Genomic DNA, 19,927 nt, shown 5'->3' with positions numbered 1-19,927 from the left:
TTCAGAAAAATGTCCTCTCTGTCCCCGAGTCATGTCGGCACACCCCTGCCTTTGCTACACTGCTTCCATTATGCACAGGAGCCCACGAGCCTTTCAGGTGAGAGAATAAAAGATCCCTTTTTTTGACCCTTCCTGTAAAGAGTAAAGTGAGTAGGCGTTCTACCGTCTGCAACATTCACCATCTCCTGCTTATTGGTAGACTTAGCTGTGGTGTTTGGTAACTACATTTCAGCATCATTAGATATAGACCACGTGTTAATGTTTGGTAGATCGCTTAAAGCCAATATCAAATATTGGCTTTAAACTAAATATCAAAATAAAACATACATACTCAGATATGTTCTAAGGTACCACAGCAAAAACTTTTCCATCCTTTTGGCACGTCTTTGAGTTGCAGCTCCTCTCGCCTGCCCCCGGGCCGAGTTGATGGTAATGGCTGCAGGAGCCGCATCCTGTCAGCTCACTCCAGACTCACTAGTAATCAGCTCAGGCTGATGAGAGACAGAAACTCCACTGGCTCCCCTTTTTGCAACGCTAAAAATGCACCCATTTCTGCCTCCCCTCCCCATTTCACTGTCCTCTTTACACAGCTTTTCTTTTTCACATTTCCATCAACCACTAAAGAATAGCAATCATCACATTGGTTCAGCGGCTGATGCTGAAGCTAAAAATGAAATGTGTTGCCGGGCACAGATGCAGTAGGTAAGAGTTTTTGCGGCCTTCTCGAAGCTTTCACTCTGGTCATCGTTTAACCTTGGTCTACTACTATTACTGGGTGATTCATAAGGAGATGCACATGTTCCCCACAATGCACCCAGTGCTGTTTGGTTTGAGAGCACAACATTTTACATCGGAGAACTAATGTTAGCTTTTTTGGGAATTTTCCAGCATTTGCCATACATCAATTTATCTCCAAAAAAGGAAGGGTCCTGAAAGGATTTTTATGACACAGCAAAGTGTTAAACTGTCCATAAATACAAAACCTGAATTTTCGGAGACAAAAATATATATCGACATATGCGCATGTGTGTGTGTGTGCATTTAGAAAACAGTCTTCCTTCTCAAGGTACATAAATAATTCAAAACAGAGTGGATTAGCTGAAAAAACAGAATGTAACAAAGCTAAAAACAACGGAGAAAGGAAATGCTGACATTCTGGAGATACCGGAACTTTGCAGCACATATGCCAAATATCAAAATGTCCTGCTTACTCGTACTTTTGTTGAACAACGATGCAAAGTAAGTGTTTTGAAATCAGCTGTAGCGAACAGCCCTAAATATTAAAGCCATGTCATCAATGTGTCACATAAATCCAGCAGCTAGTTGCGTCTCTACATTTCCCTCACAGCAATAACACGTCAAATGTGAAGTAGAAGCAGCAGTTCTCACACTCATCTCAATGACTAAAGCCAGTTTGCTTGGGACTCTCTGGCTGATTTAGACAAACAGGTCGGCCTAATTGATAAAGCAGTCAGAGTATGTGTGATTTATAGCAGAATTCACACCAGCAGAGCTGCCTCACACCTCATTTAGGAGGAGGCATGATGAATTATCAGGGCAGTCTGTATATGTATTTTTCCTGTGCTGCTGCCAAAGAGATCAAATCAGTAGAGAAATGCACTGAGGTGTCAGTATCAAGCTTTCCAAATTTCATTATAAATACATTAATAATTTGACATTTCCATCCACACACACTTACATACACATATTGAAGAGCAACTTAACTGCAGTATTTAAGATGTTCATTACTTCTTCCCCACGGCAGTGGGGGTGGAGTTGGATCCAATAGGCAGCAGCGAATGCCAGGCCTGGCACAGCTGTACAAGCAAAGCTGTAAAAAGAAGTCACTGGCCACTGTCGCTCATTCTGTGTTAATCCTGCACTATCTGCATGTATGTCAGCCCCACTCCTCATATCCCTACATTGCTTTTCACACTCCTAAGTTTAATTTGGCAGGAAAGTGGACATGTTGCGTCACTCCTTCTGGCTGAAAATCCTTTCAACATGTTTCCCCTCCAAAAATCTTTTTTTTTTTTGGTTTTTGTTTTTTTCCCCCCTTTGATTTCACAATGTCTGTTTTAAAACTCCGAGTTCAATAGGAAGTTTCTTCTAAACATTTCTTGTTTCTTGAGTTCTCTTTTAGGGAGATAGTCTTTGCTAAAATAGGGTGTGTACTGCTACTGCAAATGTAAGCGTGTATGACATGTAAAAGCCTTTAATGCTCTCTTCTTGGTTGATCAGATCATCTTCTGAATGGCCTCAATACACAAGTGGCAGCGTGTGGGTAAGAGTCAAATGCATATATCTAGATTTGTATATATCTGGAGAGAAATTATGTCATGTCCCGCTCGCTGCTGTTACTATAGGTGGTCAAACGTACTAAAAAATAAACAGTATTGGTCAGGTTTTACAAAAGCAGCACTCTTAAACATTAAACCCCCGCTATGTTTTACAGACAGAATCTCATATCCAAGCTCGAACAGAACCAAATCCTGGCCCTTAGGGCAGATTTTCATTCTAACATCTCTTTTTTGGGAATGACATTTTGTCCTCTGTTTTCAAACGCTTTCCCAAGAAGCTTCTCTCCAGTTGACCCAACCAGAGACCGTCGCCTCTGGCTTGTCACGGCAAGAGGAGTGATGCAGCTCTATGGGCAACAGAGAGGGAGGCTCTGTACTGAGACAGCAGCAGGTGCAGCTGTGACAGTTGCCGTGTTGTTGCTAGCGCCACACTGTAGTCAAGATGAGGTTCACAGATGTAGCCACTCAGTGCAGAGGTTTATTGGCTGCCTGAAACAATGCATCTCTGTCAAGAACAACTCTTCCTAAGGCCATTTCAGTCTAAGAGTGCACCGTATGAAACAAGGCGTAGAAAAAGCTCATTCTGACGTACAAGGTCAATTTTGCTGCACAGCAACACAATCAAAGCACGCCTTGCTCGGCCAAAACACACAAATTCCAACCTGAAGAAATCATCAAATTGTAATAAGGGACTAGGGATGTATAAAAAAAAAATACATTTATCCAAATGCTAATTATATATAATTATATATAATTATATAATTAGCACACATTTTGTTCTAATTATTAGAATAAGTGTTGTCACTGTGTGGGTGTGTTAAAGCCCATTTCAGATTAATTATTACCAGGTTTCTCTTCAAGCATGCTTCTTAGGTCAATAAAGCACCGCCCAAGGCTGCACTTTACCCCGTGCAATTCTTCCAAGACATAGAACACTTTCAATTTATGGAACCTGGAAAAGTTTTTGCATAAATTTTCCTGAGCTTTACTTTTTTGTTTTTTTGTTTTTCATTTGAGCAAAGGAAGCAAATCCGATTCTTTCCCTCGATGGTGGCTCTCAAGGTAGTCCACAAAGTCTAGTCCAACACTGTGTTTTGTCTCAGTGGTGGAGATCTAAGATAATATGACTATTGTTTTCCAGTAAAGCACCCAGTCTCTGCTTGTTCAATTACTGGAAGGAGCTTCAATGAGGGCGGTTAAATCATTTGCAGAGACATTATCTACGCAGGGAGAGAAAGACTGAGAAGAAGAGGGCAGAGGAGGGGGAGAAAGAGGCAAGAGCAGACACAGGGGCCAAACTTTACTTTGGAGAGGAAATAGAAACATTTTTGTGGACCACACATGGAGGGTACTGAGAGGATGAGAGCAGCAGGATTCATAATTCACTCCAGGAAATTAATAGACTAATGTAGTTTGCTCTGTTTCAATGCCAAAAACCACATAATAGGAAAAAATTGTTTTCATTACAGGTGATGATGGATATCTATGTAGATTATTAAAATGTCCGCACAATTTATGAGTGAGCAAACACATAACTTCATGCTTTCTCACATATGTCGCCCACAAACAGAACCGACTCACAAGCACTCATCTGTCAGCGTGAGCAATCATTAAGAGATAATTTGATTGTTTTTTCAACCTCGGCTGTGTTTGATGTCTCTGGCATGGTGGCAATTGAGCAGACAATTATTTTGTTGATTAGCTTAGTTTTTAGCAACTTACGATGCCTGTGATATTCCTCTGAAACTCCCAGACCAGACGCTCAACTCCATCTGACTTGGCAGCTACATTACGAGAACAAAGCTTCCACACTCCCCAACTAAATACTGTACAATAAAATATCATTTGTCAAAGCCTCAGCCCTCCAAAGCATATTAACTATCTATAGTGTAGTGTTCTGAATTATCTCTCGGTTTATAAAAAAACGACACATAAAAAGACAAACAAGCAAACCATACATAGTTTTAAGTGCTTTCTTCACCCAATTTTTACCCCTTGAAACACGTACCGTTGCTTGTCATCAAGAGTATCCCACTACACTTAAGTCATTCAAACAAACTGGTATTCAGCTCACTCAATCTAACATGCATAGGAAAAACACATGAGAAATAAAGAAGTAAAATTATATCCAAATGCTGGGCACTGCCTACCAGGTTAAGACTTCTAGAGGAATGTCACGCTGAATATGCTGGGAAACGCCCTCATCCCAACATGAAATTTTCTTTTTCTTCTTCTTCTTTTAAAGGCTTAAAAAGCAAAACTTTTCTCACTTGCACCAAGTCACAATCGTCACAAAAGACAGCAGTGAATATGGGAATAATATATTGCTCTGGCATGTTTACCCGCACCATTCCAAAAATAACAGCCCTGTCTTGTTGGAAAAGGGGCTTTTAAGTGTGGATGTGCCTCGCTCTCCTATAATCCAGCAGAGACATTACTCCTTCCCCTGGCAGACGTCCGCAGATCCCCCCTGTCTCCCAGCCAGGCCTTGCTCTCCGCTGCTATGGCAGAGCCGCAATAACTGCTGTTTGCTCAGAGCCTTGACTCCCAGGTTCTCCTCTGTCACACAGAAATTGAATATTTTCCCAAATAGTGTTGCAGCTGTGCGCAGATAAGGACGAGTCCTGTTCACATGGCACAAAGAATGAGACAATGTCGGCGTGTGTGTGTGTGTGTGTGTGTGTGCGTGGGTGAGTATGAGTGTATGTTTTCTATTTTTTTATCCTCATTTAAATAGTTATATGAATATATGCCACAAATGAAATGAGAATATGAAAAAAATTTAAGAATTTACTAAATTGAATTAAAAAAAATTTCTTCTAACATGTTTTCTTCTAAGTTCTAAATTTTCAAAGTGCTGAAATGTAGCAGCTTGAATTTTTCTCTCGAAAGGAAAATAAAAATCCCACTATGCCATTAAGTTCCTATTTAATTTCCCCAACTGCTACCTCTCTATATCTCAGGGATAACCTAAACACACACTGCTCACACCACACAACACAACCCAAGTAGTGTTTTCAATATCATGTAAAATACATTTGCAGCGGTGATGAACCTGGTCAAAACAGTAAACCCAACTGTTTACTAAAAAGGCCAACAGGAGGTGTATGACCCAGTTTTGCACTATGTAATTCTGTTTTTCTTTTAAGTGCCTTTCAGGGAAGCACAAAATGAGTGAAGCATTGAAAAAGGCATGCCAGATCAGCTCAAAGAGACTGCCACTTAACCAGTGCTCAGAAACCTTACATGCGAGTCATCGGCTAATAGCCATGTTGTTTCTTGTCACCAGAGTTTGAATCGAGCCTTACTTTCCACCGCTCTGTCCTTGCAGAGTAATGTTCTGCTAGGAAATTATTTAGGCAGGCAGAAAGTTTCACCTGCCATTTCAGGGGCACCGATCTCCCGCTGCACCAGAGGCCTTTGGCAAGTGGAAACAAATGTTTCACAAAATGGCAGGGAGGGGAACACACTGACGCATAGCGTTTTACTGATTGCCAATCGTAAAATAAAATCAGTCATGAAAGGGGAGGTATTCTGGCCCACCAAAGGCCTGCACGTTACATCAAATTTGCCATAGCTTTCTTTTACAGCCTTGTTTATTCCCTTTAATGGTAAGCAGTTATCCGCACAGTATGGCTCCATGTAGGTGGTTTAGCAACAGAAAAGATTGCATCTGAAACCCACAATTTACACGCCAAATAAGCAATGGGATGTAAATCTAAATGCTTTACCTCCCCGCAATCCTCTTCTGCTGACACATCCACATCATCCATCACTTCGAAGATTTTGCTAAGGAGCAACTAACGCATCATTTGGACAAATTGCAACCGAAATTGGTTTCTTGCACACTATCTGCCAAACAAAGACGTGATGCTCATGAAGGACAAAAAGATGGAGGTTAAATTTGGTGGTGTTCGCTGTGGATAAAAGCACAGCAGAGCCACAGAGTAACACTGCCACAAAAAAAAAAAAAAAAAATCCATTCAGCCACAACGCAACCTTTAAAGAAGTCCCCCTGACTCGTCAGTCGCTGCTCACACAAAGACAACAGGCTCCATACTTGTGAGAAACTACACTACCCAAAAACAAAGTGGGTACTGGTCAGTGTGTGTGTGTGTGCTCATTTTGAATTAAATCAATAACAAATTACCTTAATAAAGCCAGAGTAGAGCTGCCTGGCTTGTTGTTATAATTAATCTGGACAGCCTGTGAATGCTGCATTATGTATATCAGTTTCATGCACAAGTCAAATATCCACAGACTGCTCGAAGCCTCAGCTGTTGTACTGAGTGGAAAACATCCCTACAGAGAATGAATGAAACACTCCATAATGTCACAAAATGTTGATGCATTCATACCCCTCCCCCCACACACACCTTTTCAAAATCACTGATTTCATAGCCTCGTGTTCTGTGACAGTGTTGTAATATAAAGTTGAGAAGAAAGCAGAACAGATATAAAGCACTGTTTGCCTCAAACCTATATAGAAGTGTGCAGAGCTGTATTGATCTGCGAGTAGAGCTGGACGCACAAGCTCAGTGAGGCTATCTGATGCTCTGGGAGATCAAGAGCAACTGCAGTTCTTTGAAACCGGACGCACTTTCCACGGAAACAAGGCTATAGACTGAAAAAGGTATTCTAATGCCAGCCTCAGTGGTAAAATGCTTATAATGGCATGACCGAGTTGAAGATATCAAGCAGCAAGACATCCGAGAAGACCGTTCCCTTCTTTCAAACGCTAGTAGATTGCATTATTTCCTTTGGGTGATGATGGAACGATTTCTCAGTTGCTTACAAATGAAACAAAAATAAAGTTTGGCTATTTTCGGATTAAAATTTCAAAAAGGTAATCCTTTGGAATACACTATTCAGAAGTTTCAATTTCGTGTTATTTTTCTTGCAAAGAAGGTTGTTTTGTTTTTTTTGTCATGTCCCCCTCGTGACAATATTTATTCTTTGTGAGTGAAAAAGCTTCGTATTTCAAGAAAGCTTCAATACTTTCTCCCACAGCCGCAAACAGGCAAATATAAGTGATGGTCCTACTTGAAATGAGGGGGAGAAACAAGTTTTTCAGTTTCACCAACACACTCATTCTGAAGCCTCTCGGCACAGCCAAAACCAGTGATAAAAAATCCGTCTCCTTCCATTGTGTAAGGATTCTGACCACTTTGATGTGCTAATATGTTCCCTCCTAACAGCTGGAATTTGCACTTGCATTAATTCAGTTTTTTCTCTCTTTTTTTGTACAAACATGCGAAAATTGAGTCCCCACAATAAAAAAAGCTTGAATGAGCAGTGAAGCTTCTGGAGTCTGATAAAAGAACCATTCCTGATACACTCCTCAAGATCCAACACAAACAGTCTGTGTGTGACTGAACAACAACATTGTTAAGTATAATGAGGGAGATTAAAACCCTTGCCTTATTCTTGTTTTTTCTTGTCTAAGGGACACAGTCTTTAAACGGGTTAAACAGTCATGCCGAACTAGTCAGGATCATTTTGTTCTGATTTAAAAACAACACAATACAAGTCTTAGAGGGACTTTCAATTCCACTAATTAACATCTAATAAATGTGTTGTACGGAGCTATTAAACACAGGCACGTGGCACATTCATGGTCACTGATCCAGTCAGGATTTAGTAGCTCTGGCTTTCTCCCCTAAGTTCGGATCATCAACCAGAATAGAAAAGGGTAAAAAAGGAACTTGGGGCTTGTGACGAATGGGCTAAATTCATTCCAATTCACAGATCGATCAGTAAAGATTGCTGCTCTGCTCCAGGCTTCCGTGCATCACCGACCGGCCGAGCAAGGAGAGAACACACCGCATGTGCACGTCTGCTGCCTGCTCCTAACACATGGTTGACAAGACACGTACGGAATCGGTAGGCCTAAATTATACATATGCAGTAAAAGGATCTAATTTTACTGGCACTCTGCGCCAGCTGGGTTTGAAATATCAACATCTGTCCTCTTTTATTTATGTTTTTATTTGCATTTGTCCCTTTACTGATTTCCACGTCACTTCCCACGCTTGTGTACAGCAACACGGGCTATATGTGGCCAAAAACTAATTACTACATTTGTAAGCGAAGCTCGAATTGTTTTTTTTCTTTTCTTTCCACTCTTTTTCTCATGCACAAATAGTCTAACCCCAATTAGAATGGATTAGCCCGTGAATGCTCTCAAGAATCACGCAGTCATCGCGTCTCAGGTCACAGCTTCTCAGCACTGCTAAATCCCTATTCAAACCAGCAAGACCATCAGTGGATTTAAACCCCTCTTTGACCGATACCACCACCAGACTCCAGCTCAGACTTGGGAGGCATAAATTCCAATTAAATGGTGCTTTACATGTTCTGGTTCACCTAAATGCGCTGCGCCCCCACTTTGAAATACTTTCCATTCAGCCAAACTCGGCAGCCGAACAAATCAATCCACATCTGGTTACGTTTTGATTAACCTCTTTTCAATTAACCACGGTACCCGTCGGACGATTTAAATCACGAACAGGGTTGTTCTCTTTAAAAGGCTCATTCATTTTTCACATTGAATTACTCCACGTTTGCGCTTGCACAATTTGGATTTGTTTTCTGTTTCTAAAAAGTTTGTCAAAGGCACTGCAGAATCGTATGCACTTCTACGTATAAAAAGAATGAGCCCCTAATTCATCAGTGAGATGAAAAGTTAACACTCCACATCGACATGTCAATAAACTACAGTTCAAGCACTGATTTATAAAGTGGCGTTAAGACTAACGTGCAGAAGAAAACTCTTACCTTTCTTGAAAAGCAGTTGCGCCCCCAAAAAAATGGCAAAATGAAGTCAGTTAAGGAGGAAATGTGAATTGCAAAAATGTGAGATTGTGGAAAGACAGTCTGATGGGACCTCCTCTGCAGCGAACGCAGTGAGTCTGGAGGTCTGAGGCATGCTCCCCTTATCTGGGACAGAAGCTGGCTATCAGGCGTCAGGTCCCCCTCTCAGCCCATACGCTCCCCTGCACCGGACACACACTTCCATGGCATGCAAGGTGCTGCTCTGCGCTCAGTCCTTATTCATCAACACCTCGCCGAGAAGCAGCTCATCAATTATCGGCGCTCCTGTGCGCATTCACTCCCGAACCAGCGACAACAAACAAGAGGAGAAGAGAAGAGAAGAGAAGCTCGGGGACCAAAGGGGGGAAAAAAAGCAAAAAAGACTGAGTGACTGAGAGGGACAAGATAGAGTTGGGGGTTTGTCTAAGTCTTGTGAAGGACAGATGACGAAAACGCTACTTATGGCCGCCGATGCTGCTCTCTTGGCTCCTCTGAACCAGACTGTGGAGACTGGGCAAGTTTCAGCGGCTCGCCTCTGGAAGAGATCCCGCTCAGAGTGTTGAGACACTTGGTAGAAACAGCGCGGAGCGGGCTTCCAGCAAACAGCGCCAGTGCAGTGCAGTACAGGCTGCCGTCTGCGGGAGCTGTCTGAGCGGAGGACTCCACTAAAACACGACATGGATTTCAAACCCACGATGACTCGGAGTGCAGACCTGTGCGAGAGCGTAATCACATCAACTTATTATCATGGCCGACAGGACTCGGCTAAGCTTTTTTTTTTTTCCCCCCTCTGCCCCACAAAGACAAGATTCAACTACATCACACAGATAAGAAGGAGGTTATCAGTATATCCCCCTTAATTTTTGGCCCTTTCTCTACCTTGAGATGCACCACTGCCTTCCTTTTGGGTATGAGAGGCCCAGGCTCTGTCACAGTAGGCAGCGCAGCCTATTCAACCAATGACAGAGGACTCTTTCTGCTGTAATACTACCAAGCTTCAAAAGGAACATGGAAGCATGGAAGTACTGACCAGGCAGCCTGCCCAACCCCCCACCCCACTCCACCCACCCACCCACACACACACACACACACACGTACACTGGCCCCACAGGGTAGCACACTGGACTGAGAAGCAGGCATCGGGCAACTTAAGTGTGGAGCCAAGCAGCTTTCCAATCCTACAATGTTTTCAAAGTAGTAAATACGTTTTTTTTTTTGCTGTTGTCGTTATTTTTCCCACAAAATATAAATATTCACCTGATTAATATATACGCTCATCAGAGAATGGAATGTGGACAAGTCGCTGTGACTTTGGCTTGTTCTCTCCTTACTGTACGCAGTATATTATGTTAGTTGATCTCATTTCATCTCAAACAGGGTTTCTGAGGGGCGTTTATCTTGAATAGAATCTAATCTTCAGTGTATGATCTGATTCTTCTGTAAAAACAAAACAAAACAACGAAATCTAATTTTTGCAAGTTAGCCATTGTTTTTCAATTCATATCAGGGCCTCTGGTTTATAGCAGAACATCCGGAGGTAAGCAAAATGTGCAGGTCACAAATGTTTCATGTTTATCTCTGTGTTTTGTGAATACTCAGAGCGTGTTATGATCTGGTTAAGGAATTCTCCCCAGAAACATCGGGCAGGACGTGGCTACACACCTGGATTCAATAAAAACTGTCTTTCAACCTCTATTGGGAAAAACGGGAGGTTGAGTCATGCTTGCCAGGTGAAGGTGAACACAGGAGAGGGGCAGACTTGTGTTTTCATAAGCATAATTTTACATAATAATATGGCCATTTTTTTTTTTTTTTTTGCAAGGGACACAAAAAGAGAAAACAGATGTAATAAAAGGTCACCCAGTGACAGCCATCCATATCTGCAGAAATGTTTATTTATAAGCCAAGACTCAAAACACATGTGGCTGCCCTGCCTGCAACAGCTTTAACTGCCATTTAACATGGATTCATTTGAATATGTTTCCTTAGGTTGTCAACAGAGGGCATACGACTTATATTGCAATTTCTCTGAATGCATACGAGCAGATGAGGGCAAATACATCAGCTAGAAAAACTCTGTAAATAGATGTTTTTTGTTAATTGTAGACCAAATTATGAGCACATGACCCCGACATGTGCATTTTTTGTGCATTTTTTTAAATTACAGCAATTGCACTGAAAATGTTTATGTGCAACAGTTTTTAAAAAAAAAAAAGATGTAATCATGTTCTTGAGATGTGGCACAATAATGCCTATAATCACTTACCAAATGGTGCATGGAAGCTGCTCGCTTGTTTTTACACAGCCCAGAAACATCCAGATAGAAAACAAAGCATAATAATCAGATTATTTTATAATTCAAACCAGCCTACGTATACTTTAAATGTAATTGTATGTTTCCATCATTGTAAACATGTGACCGTGTGTGTGTTTTTTTTATTGTTATTATTATTTTCATAAGTTGTAAATGATAGCAGATGCTTCAGACAAACCTAAGTCATCCATGGTGAGAGTAAACATGCCCCCATTTCCCATGTGGCTCCAAACTTGCCTCTTAACCTTCAATTGTTCCCCTAACAATGCTTATTGGTTCTTCCCCAAAATATTTGCACATGATTGACATCTCAGGCACACATGACCAGTCACAAGACTGCTGGTGACCCAGACAAATCTGTGTCTTTTCATTATGCAGGACAAAGATTTAGCCAGGTTCTGCTTCAGAGCACAAACAACAAAGCAACGTCTAGCCTCAGTCACTCACTTCTGTCAGTAAGTATTTCTGGTTGTCTTAATCATCTAATTCCATTTAATTTTGCTGGAGTTTACCTTCAAAACTCCATAAAAGCTTTTGGATTACTTTTTTTTTTTTTTTTAACATGTTATCATTCTTGTCTCATTAGGTAATATAATCAGGGAGGCCTCTGATCAGTCCCAAATTCAATCTGTAGTGTCACAAAGAGGAACTAGAGGTCCTGCAGCAGAACCTTGATCCCAACATCATGGAGTCAAGTCTGAGACACTACGAAGAAACACAGAGACAACTTAAACCTACAGAAAAGTTGATGCAAGTTTGTGGATATGCCCTGAACAAATTACTTGAAAAATCTGTGTGAGGTGAACCTTGAAAAATGTAATCTGTATCAAAGGCAATGGGAGGTCAAACGAACGTTGATGATAAATCAAATCAATCACATTAATATCATATACCAGAGTTTACTTATGACCTGCACTTAAGTTACTGACATGACAAAGTACATATCAGATTATTCCGAGTGCAAATGTAAGAATCAGCTGTAGATAGACAAAGTGGACTGCGTTTTTTGTTAATTTCATGTCTAATCTCATTTAACCACTGTTGATGAAAAGTTCAAAGGTATACTCAAGTGTGTGAAGTGTGAACTAGTGATGTAGCCTTTCTTGCTTCGTTTGCATGAATCAGTTCCAAATCAAGCGCAACTCCTCCAGACTCTCAGTATTTTCCCATCAATTTAGTCAAGCTAGCTGCAGTGGTCTCCTTGGATATCTAACTCTTGGAGAAGACTCGTAATCAAAGAGGGTCTCACCACACAGCGGAGTCTCGGTTGATATTTATATAGCCATGGGCAACCATGTAGCTTGGAGTTTTGGCCTTGCTTCCACAGCACTTCATAGAGCCGCTCACTTTCAGCCGTGGTTGAACCAGCTTATTTAAGCAATGGGGATTTAAAGGTCTCTCTTTTCTGTTAGAGTTCTATGAAATATACGTTCAAGTTAGAGGGTTTTACAAAACAAGATCTCCGTTGTGTGAAGTGTATAATTTCAGTATTTCAATTTGGAAAAAAAATGTGTGTAATGGAAAACCTTCTGGAATTTGGTTAATTGTCTTGTTGTCTTGTCGGTTCACATTTTGACATGTTGGTCCTCGTTAAATGGACTTTTTGTTCAAGAAGAATTTTGGAAGTTGGCTACTTTGAAAAGAATGTTTCCAGTTATCTCTCTTATTTACACCAGCATATACCTGACTGTCTAATCAATATCAAATAAATGAGTATGACTGTCTTGTGCCTTTTTACAGATTTTTTTTTTTCACTAGCTCAAGCAATCAACGTCTGCCTGAATGAAAGTCAACATGCTGGTGCTGTGAGCTGGCATGCCAAGTAAAAATATTATCAAGTTCCACTGAAAGATCTCATCATTCTACTCAAATTTCAGGTATTTAATCACTCCGTCTGTTCAGAAAATGCTCCTATAGTCAGCCTCTCTTAACGAGCACAAGGACTTATAATTGACCAAGCAGACAGGAAGCAATTAAAAAGAAGTCAAACACATGAGGGGCTTTGAGATCATATTTGAAAAAAAGCAAGGTCCAGTGTGGGCATGTTGGGCTCTGGATTGCACAACTGTCAAATAAGTTGACTTTTAAAAGACCACGCTACATAAACAAATCATTTTAAAGAAAACTGTGTCATGGTGTAAACATTAAAGAATCTTAGCACCCCTTTAACTTTGTTTTAAAATCAAACCTTTTCAGAAAAACGCTCTCATATACAAAATGGCCCTTTTGCTCTTTCCAAGGTTTGATGTATGGGACACATGCTGGTTTAAATAAGCACAGGGGAACAACAGATATAGGTGAACAATCTCTATTCAAATGTTTTATATGGAAACTTAGCCAAGTGGAAACAGATGTGCGTCACTTGTGACCTATAAAAAATGATATATGTTCACCAGTAATATGGTTCAGCAGAGGCCAGCACTTCCAATTTGCTTCACTTCGCCGTATGGTTCTCTGTGTTGTGTAAATGTGGAAGTATTTTTCAAACAAAAACTGTAGCATTTTGTGCTGTGAATCCCGGTGTGTGCTAAGTAAACTTAGTAATGACTCAGTTGAAAGAAAAACATGTTTATCAATTATTACAACACATCTAAGACCAAACCGTGGTTAAGCACAGTTGTTGTTATCACCTTGCAATTTATTCTAATTTTAATTTTAATTTTAATTTTAATTTTAATTCTAATATTCTTTCTCAAGGTACTCTGAAATATTTTGTAATCTCAGGTGTTCTTCCACTTTATCCCACAGATTTTAAGTTATTAGGTATTCATAGGATTTTGCAAATGACAATAACACTTCAATAAGAAAAATAAAATATTTAAGATTCCTGAGTTTAACATGATTCATAGCGTGATTAACTTTCACATAATGTCACAAGGCACTAAGAAAGCCTTGTCCTTTCATATGGATTTCCTTTGAACCTGGTCTGAAATGACTAGTTCCTCGTGTAAAACAGAACTTAAAATGAAACGAATTTGAAAAAGGAAAAAAAAAAAGCACTGATGAAGACAAAAGGTTAGGTCAGTGTGAGAGCAAGACTGTGCAAGACGGTGCTTTACCTGAATGGACAATAATAAAAATCGAATTTATTAGTGAACTCTGCAAAGGATAATCTGTCGGCTTTAATACCCTCCAGTATGAGTGGGAAATGCTTGCAATTGTTCTCGCTAATGAAGATGAATACTATACCGCAAAGACAGAAGAAAATATGTGACCTCACCGGTCCCTTCAGAGGTCAATAATCTTTTCTAGTAATTGCCTGAAATTTTAATTGAGGCAAAATCTTAGTTAGGCATTCATCATTGCGGATAGACATTCCTCCCTTCAATTTTGCATTACGATTAATTCTGCTAATTTAAAAGTAACTGCTTTGTGCTCATATAAAGGAACACAATTATAAGTTTTAAATACATATAGCTTATTTCCATAAAACATTACTGTTCTAAATACAGAGGCTGCTCACCAAAGCATAAAAAAGGCCAAATTTATGCTGGTTCTCTCTGTAAATGCTTAAACTTATTACCAAGTCAACAACAATTTCCGGAGGTTTTTTCAATTTGGCAAAACTTTCACATAGGACAAAACAAAGTACTCTTGAGCGCTGATTGCTTTTCCCTTAAAGATGTGTTTTCAGCCACGCTGTTCAGCAAACACAGGGTGTGTGCAGTTGTGTAAAGTTGTATGTAAATACTGCCAGCATATCCTTCAAGGCACATTCTGTAAGAGGTCTGGAACAACACCCGGCACAATCATTTGACTAGACTTTCTATTAAGTCAAATTTTAGTCCAAATGAAAATCCTTCCAAGCCAATCACATGCTTTGCTTCGTTAGCTGTGTGTTCCTCCTGGCACTGAAGAACAGATGAATCCAATGGGTGAAAAAGACAAGGGAAGGAAGGGCAACTCTAATTTCTGAGGACTATGAACTAAATTGTTCTGGCCCAGTTTCTCAAGAGATACTTTGTAATCATGGTTAATTATTGTTGCATAGTAAAGTGGGAAAGGAACAACAGTTATTGTTTAAGACTTTCTATGAGTTTGCAAAATGAAAAGATTTTCCAAAGATTTGCAGAAAGTTCTATTACTGCACACATGAGAGTGCTTGACTTTGAATATACAACACTCTAATTAATGGGCGCACAACAAGTATATCAATGAGCTGTACTATTAGGATTCTATATATTAACACTGATATGTTAAACACAGAGGTATTAATACTGATCCATTATTATGTAAGCAGCATTTGTTGCAACTTGTATTGAGTATTACCCAAAGGAAATGTTGTGTTCTGGATTTAATTTATTAGCTCATAATAAAGTATTTTCTGTATACAAAATATTAATCAGTAAAGTAGCCATATAAGGTACAGGTATAGGGACGGCAGCTGATAACCTACTGTGCAGCATTGAAAGTGAAAGGGTGAAAAAATGCCAAAGCTTTACAATACAGTTATCGAGATAGATCCTTTTTTATCACAAGTTTTTGTCTGCCTGATGTAAAAGACAAGCTTGATGTCCTGTTGTTTGTTCTCTCACATTCTTTGGCCTGCTTGATGCATTGGCTTTTCTCTTGAGAGTCTTTGTTATAAACCCTGTGTGGGAGTTCTTTTTTCACAAATATTCTCCATGGCAAACCTCTAAGAAGAAAAAACAAATAACCTTTTCAAAAGAATCCACCTGGATTAGACCGCATCTGGCAGTTCCTTTAACGCTAACTCAACTCTGTCTGCATTAGGGTTCACCAAAGCCAATGATGTCAGGACTGCCATAAATACCTTTATGAAGGAAGTAGAACAAATAGGGGTCAGCATAATAAATGCAGTAAACGTTCCACAGGCAAAGAGAAACGGAAAAATGGAAATGCGCAATGGATCCCATCCATATTTCAGATGATGGGATAGGCTTGCCATGTTTAACCTAACGCTGGGATGTTTGATTAACTGTGTTAATCATTTCCCATCTGCACTGGGCCCCTGTCTCTGCCTTTTGATTAAATTCTGAATAGTCTTGCATTGTTCATTATGTGTACTTGTCAAATAATTGACTGCTTGGAGGCAAAAAAAAAAAAAAAGAAATGTATACCTTTCAGTCTTGATGAGGAAGGACTTTAATATCATGTCATTCACTTTGCATGGTGTGTCCGGGAGATGAGTGGAAGACAAGGAGAGAAATACCTCTGCTGTACAACCTCAGGGGGCGAAAGGTTATCATCAGTCTGGCTCATCTGGTTTTCAACAAGCCTTTTTTCCTCGTGGTTCATGTTCAGGGTCAAACGCAGTGACTTTTGCTACAACTAATTCAAAGTGTGCATGGAAGACGCATGCCTGGACTGATGATGATGGTGGGATACAAAAGGGGTAACATTAATTACAATATCTTTGAAAAAGATACATCTTTTAAGCACTCTGTCCCGGTAATTTATCAACACATTTTCACATGCATCTGCGCAGCGTGTGTGGGAATATATACTTCAGCCTATTCACTGGATGGAGTCATTGCAAAAAATTTAAGCCATTTCAGGTGTTTACTTTTTATGTTCAAGGCTTACCCTCCTTTCTTAATTGCTTAACAACACAAGGGAATCAAATCATTAAGCTGTCAGCCTTCACTAAAAACCCATACCTGCCGTGATAATGATACCTGACTGAAATGACAGCTTCATGCTGTGTAATTCCTGGGGTTCAAGGTGTATAACTCCAGGCTCTTCAGCATCATCTCTGCTCCTGACTCTTAATAAAGTCTTGTTTGTGTAGTCCTTAAGCAAGAAACACAGCACTTTGTATGCATATACACCAGGGTGACAGGCACTCTTTTCTTCAAGGATAAACTGATATCAAACACTCTTCATGATTAGCCTTGTAACACAAGTGTAGCTCAGCTGAAGTGAATGCAGAATAAAAGAAGGGTTTATGGCCATGTAAGGCTGTTTTGCAATCATGTTATGGGCCAAGATCACCACATCGGTGTGAATAATTAATTCACAAATTTCTTGTTTCAAGGCGTTTCACTCAAATCGCTTCAGTGTGCAAGTAAAATGAATTTACTTTCATGGTTCCTCTAGAACTGTCTGATCATTGACTTTTAATATTATGGCTCCCTATTGTCACCACCCTACTCTGTCAAATCTACAAAAGAAGCTGGATTTAATTAAACAACTACTTGTGGATTTCATCTCAATAGCTATGGCAACATCCTAACATCCCTTGCCAGGCTGCAGGGTTGCACTACATCACATCTTGTTGCTTCTCAGCTTTACAGAAGTAGCAACCACAGGGATCATAGAGAATCCCATTGCAATTAGAAACGAGTGCATTCTGTGGGAAATTATGTGTTGTTGAGAGAAAAACAGCCAGGAATTTCATCTATGCTATTTGTCCATATTGGAGGAGGGTGTCATACTTTTTTATTCATTGAGATTTTAGACATTTTAGATGCTATGAGCTCTCAAAGTGTAAGTAACAACCTCAGTTTTAAGCCAGTCACACTTTTTGCAAATTTTCTTGTTAGAGCACAGGGAGACAAAAATGCAAATCAAATCAAATCAAATCGAAGAGCGTCAATGGAAAAGATGGGTAAATATTTTATATATTCTGCAAGCATTTATGTGTGAGAGATTCTCCCCAAATTACAAGAGTGAACCTATAGGTCTCTGGTTTTTCATGGTAAACATGAGCTGCTGAAATTGGTTTCAGGAGCTTTCCCACCATCTCTCAGAGGTGGCAAAAGCTCAGCTACTGCTGCATTCTTGTGTGTCTTACTATTAAGACGCAGTGAATACTTTGGCGACAATGGTCATGTGGTCAATAAGGAGGAGGCAGTGGAAACAGCTCAGACTTTGGACAAGGGGTGAGCACTGGAATGGACTCATTAAGTCACAGCTGTTGTGTTTGGAACAATGAGGCCAGGGCTCTTCTCAAATCTTCCCAGCACCCAAACATTGAAATCTCAGCTAAAGATGAGCTGTGGACATGGGTGGGGGGTGGGGAAAGGGTGCAGGCTTGCCAATAATTAATAATATCTTAAAACCAGAACTGAGTAAAGAACTTTCCAGAACTTTGTGTAACTTTGTTTTTTTACTTCTTCGTATGTTTAAAAAAATGTAAATTTGAAAGGGCTCCCATTTGTTAAAAGGAAAAATAAGTTATTGTTTGTTTATAGCTAATTTCTTGGTGCAAAAAGTACAAAATGACATCACAGCTAATACATTCATCCATTGCCTATACTTGCTTGATTATATTTGTGGTAGAGGGGGAGCTGGAGCCTGTCCCAGCTGAGAGGCAGAGTACACCCTGGATAGGTCCTCAGTTCATCACAGGGCCACAGAGAAACAAACAACTATTCCTACTCACGTCCACTCCGAGGGTCAATTTAAAATCTTAAAATACAATGGGAGGACATGCAAAACTCCACTCAGACAGACCTGCAGTAAGGCGATGACACAAACCACCACACTGCTTTGCTGCCCCATTGTGACTAATTATGGGAGAAAATCTTCTCCAATATGGTTTCATTTTCAATTATTTTCTTATTTCTTTGGGCCATCTGTCTGTTGCTAGTTCTAGAAAATGACTGAGAGATAAGTTTGCCTTTGCTCTCACTTTGCCCCACCAAATGTCAATACAGTAAGATGAAACCAAAAAAAAGCAAAGCAGTGACCATTCTCTGGTCTGGGGGTCTCAAAATTATAACATCCCTCCTCTCTTCACAAAGAAGTCCCCTGCTGCTGCAGCCTTGATACTGCAATGCCAGCACCATTGCAGTCGATTGGATTATAGAGACACCTCACTGTGAGATGGAGCCCAGGCTCACCATCGGTCCCATTTCTCATGTAAATGTCACAACAGGTCATGGTGCCCGACATAATAGACTGGAAAGAACACAGTTGAAGATTCCTTTGTCTGCAAAATTACAAACTGTGGCATCAGTTGTTGAGAATCTCTTTTTGTTCACTTCTGTAAAACTCTCAGAGTGCTTGGGAAATAACCAGAGTAGTAAGTCCCTCACTAATGCATTACTCTGCTAGTGGTTTTCTTGGAGCAATGAACTCCGGATTTGTTCTTTGTTTCCTTTTTCCTTTCCATCCTGGGGCTGGCAGTGTTTGCTTTGGAGCTGACAGTTGACGTTTTAGGATTCCGGAAGCCGGCCCACCAGCAGTCATGAAATCTTAACCTGTAACAACAAAGTCTCTGCTTCATCGCATTTACACTCCTGGCACCAATGACAGCTAAAAACATCCCGCCATGTTAACATATAAACCTGTATTTCACTCTCAATGGCATATGCCTTGAAAAGATGAGACATGGAATGTAAATACTGCAAAAGTGGCTAAATAAACTCAGAGAATGAGCATAGGAAGAGGGGCTAGAGGGGCTCAAGTGCAGGTCATCAAATCTGAGAATTCACACCTTGTCTGTTCAGAGGACATGAGTAAAAAATAACAACTAGTCTTTAGATGATGGAGAAACTCACTTACACTTAAACATTTATTTGAGTTTACTGTA

General features: G+C 40.2%; 1 protein-coding gene across 27 annotated transcripts in view; it reads right to left on the bottom strand.

Moving 5' to 3' along the window:
* The window catches only part of adgrl2a (adhesion G protein-coupled receptor L2a), a 95,561-nt gene extending 85,512 nt beyond the window's left edge, over positions 1–10,049 (bottom strand). For 6 of the 27 annotated variants that reach the window (XM_072389402.1, XM_072389396.1, XM_072389403.1 and 3 more), the window contains exon 1: positions 9,078–9,863. The gene's annotated coding sequence lies outside the window, so the exon portion shown is untranslated. Of the gene's footprint in view, positions 1–9,077 lie in introns of all 27 variants that reach the window. The other 21 variants (XM_072389414.1, XM_072389410.1, XM_072389412.1 and 18 more) reach the window with 10 other exon arrangements.
* Between the last annotated feature and the right edge of the window lie 9,878 nt (positions 10,050–19,927).

Source organism: Leuresthes tenuis, unplaced genomic scaffold (assembly GCF_036924035.1).
Source record: "Leuresthes tenuis unplaced genomic scaffold, fLeuTen1.0.hap1 SCAF_7, whole genome shotgun sequence".
Taxonomy (NCBI): domain Eukaryota; kingdom Metazoa; phylum Chordata; class Actinopteri; order Atheriniformes; family Atherinopsidae; genus Leuresthes; species Leuresthes tenuis.
Note: the sequence above shows the minus strand (reverse complement) of the source record. Positions and strands in the feature narration are given on the sequence as shown.